The sequence below is a fragment of the Theobroma cacao genome, chromosome 5, assembly GCF_053813885.1.
Source record: "Theobroma cacao isolate CCN51 chromosome 5, ASM5381388v1, whole genome shotgun sequence".
Lineage (NCBI taxonomy): Eukaryota > Viridiplantae > Streptophyta > Magnoliopsida > Malvales > Malvaceae > Theobroma > Theobroma cacao.
Window position 1 is genome coordinate 15274236 of NC_142643.1, and position 2984 is coordinate 15277219.

Here is a 2984-nt window from a genome sequence, read left to right on the forward strand (position 1 = left end):
AAATTTGAGATTTTGAGAGAATTTTGATCAAATTTGACAAATTGGAGAATGGTATGAGTATAAGGGATGAAAAATATGTCTATGGGCAATTTTTCAATTTTTGGGGCAAAAATGTAATTTTTGACTTTTACGGGGGCAAAAGTGTAAATTGCAAAAATTACTCCACCGAGACTTTGGATGAGTCTGAGAATTTTATCTAAGCTATGAATATATGAGACAAGTGTATGGTGAAAATTTGGAAACAAATGGATGAAATTTTAAAAATGGGCCAATGGGAAAGTGACACATGGCATTTTTTAATGAAATAATATTATTTTAATGAAAAGTCAGCCATTTAAACCCAAATTTTGAGTGCTGGCCGGCCATAAGGAAGAAAAACAGAGGAAATAGAGAGGAAAGGAAGAAGAAAAGAAAAACCAAAGAGAAACAAGAAAATTCAAAGAGAAATTCGCGGTTTTCGACCGTTTACGCGTCTAACGGTAAGATTTTTCGATTTTAGCTTGATTTCTACCTTTCCTATGCCTTTATTTCCATTTAGCATGCTTGAGGAGAGAGATCAAAAAGTGATATCAAGGGCTGGACGAAATTCTAGGAGAGAGAAATTGAAATTTTTAGGTTTTGATTTTTAGTTAAATTGATAGTTTTAGTTAGTTAAATGTGTTTAGAAATTAAATTGGGCAAGAAATCAGTAAATTTTCACAATACCCACTCTTGGCTGGATGCTCAATGCTGTACAATGATGATGAATTGATTTTATTCTAAGGAAAATGAAGAGAAATGATGAAAAACGATTAAACGTGATAGAAAAACAAAGTAGAAAATTTACCGAGTTAATGTCCCATTTTTGGCCGAATTTTCCAAGGAAGGGAGTGAGCTGATTTTGTTGTTTTTAGAAGGTTATTGGCTGATATTTAATGGTTAGAAATGTTGGAGAGAGAATGGGATGATTTAGAGCTAAAATGGAGCGCGTTAGCAATTTATCGGGCAAAGTGCCAAAAATAGGTTAATACCGCATTTAAGTCGTTTTAGGCTATTGCATTTCATACCATGCATTAGTATAGGATTTAAGTTAATTATATAGTGATTTAGCATCAATGTGATGAATTGTGTAAATTTTTGTAATGTGTCTAGGAGGAGAGCCTTCCGGAAAAGGCAAAGAAGTCGTACCCGACGAGTAGTGATCGGGGCGCTTGAAAGCTTTTATTTTGTACAAACGGTGAGTAAACTTATTATTATTGTAAATTATCTAGAGTTTATTTTAAATGCCCTTTATGTATTTTATGAAATGAGAACGAGATTAAAACGGGATTTTTGATGTTTTAGGAATAAATGTGACAAATAAAAATATATTGTATTGATTATGAAATTGAGTAATTGGAGGCTACAAATTGACTTGAAAAATATATATTTTCCTAGGAATGGCTTATGAGAAATGAGTATATGTGGCTATATTTTGTGAATGCATTGGGAAATTTATGTAAGTTGATTTTACTATGCAGGCTGGATAAATAAATAAAAGCCACGCTATACTGTCGAAATTTTATTAAAATTGGTGGGTTAGTCACTGCAGTGACGGGTTTCCGTGGACTGCCTATTAGAGGGGCACGGTAAACCCAGTTATATAGTTACTCCGGTTGTAGAGGCGAGGAGGGTAACTCCCGGGGTAGTATTAGAGCTCACTTCACGTCGAACCCCCACGTGAATGTGTAACTCGGCCAACGCCAAGGGACGGCTGGTTTTAAAAATAAAAATGTGTTTCACGTGTGAATATTTTAACACCCTTGGCGGACTCGGTTAGATGCCTCGGCCAAGGTATCCCCGAGGATTAGTTTTGGCTTGAGCCTTGTTTTAATAAAAGACATAAGCCTTAACAATTGTTTTGGTAAATTACAAATATTTTATGGTTTAAGAAATAAATTGAAAACATTATGAAATGGGTTGAAATTTATTGTTTAAACTTGCCTCCATTTTACTCGCCTTTAGATATTTATGATAATGTCTGTTTACTCATTGGGATTGCAAAATCTCACCCAACTCCTTTCCACCCATTTCAGGTTCAGTATAGACTGTAGATAGCTGATCTCATCGAGGACTACTATTGGATCTGCATTTTCCAAATCGTAGGTTCACAGTCCTCTTTACTTTTGTTTATTCGGGGGCCCTCTGGTTATTGTAAATTAAATTAAATATTTTGGCTTACTGTATTTCAGTATGTATAAATTTATTTAGCTTTTACGCTATAAAAATTATTCACGTATAACTTTATAAATATTGTTTTATAAGAAAATAGAATATTTCCCTTAATATTTCTTTTATTTTCTTATTTTATTCAAATAATCGTAATTTCGTTTTAAATGAAGATTTTAGACTTTTAAACTCATTTTGAATATGAATTATGTATTTTGTACTTGTATATTACGTTTTAGCCAGTTTTGAAATTTTTGAGAAAAAAATGACCAAAATACCCCTATGTGGCGAAAATTTTATTTTGATTGTTTTTGATCTAAAATAGTATATATTCTCTAAAGACTCGATATCTAACAATGATTGCTCACAAGAAAGGAAAGAAACTGATATGTAAGCCTTGCGGGGTTCCGGTTGGCATTCCGGATAATGAGTGTCAATCGGGACGTCGCGGCGATTGTCATGGGCCTGAGGGAGGTTCCGGGTCGTGACAATTCGATTGGTATCAGAGCTTTTGGTTTTAAAGATAAGAGTTTTTGGTTTTAAAGTGGTTTTAAAAAATTTACAATATCAGTGTGGCCCCGGATTAAGTTAAGTTAGGTTGAATAGAATGCATGCATTTTCATATAGAGCCTAAGGTTCCCTAAGCTTACTCGTTTTCTCTTATAGATTATTATGCCTCCTCGACGCGGACGCCCACCTCTCACTAGATCGGTTGGGAGGGGAAGAGGTCGTTCCCAACGTCATCAGCCAAATACCATAGAGGACGAATCAGCTGCATCTACCCTTCGAGCAGCACC

General features: G+C 34.6%; 1 long non-coding RNA gene across 1 annotated transcript; it reads left to right on the plus strand.

Moving 5' to 3' along the window:
• The first annotated feature begins 384 nt into the window (after nt 1–384).
• On the plus strand, nt 385–2170 carry LOC148762484 (uncharacterized). The gene is made up of 3 exons (XR_016026247.1): nt 385–479; nt 1132–1216; nt 2055–2170. It is a non-coding gene; the product is annotated as an uncharacterized LOC148762484 (long non-coding RNA).
• Nucleotides 2171–2984: the final 814 nt, after the last annotated feature.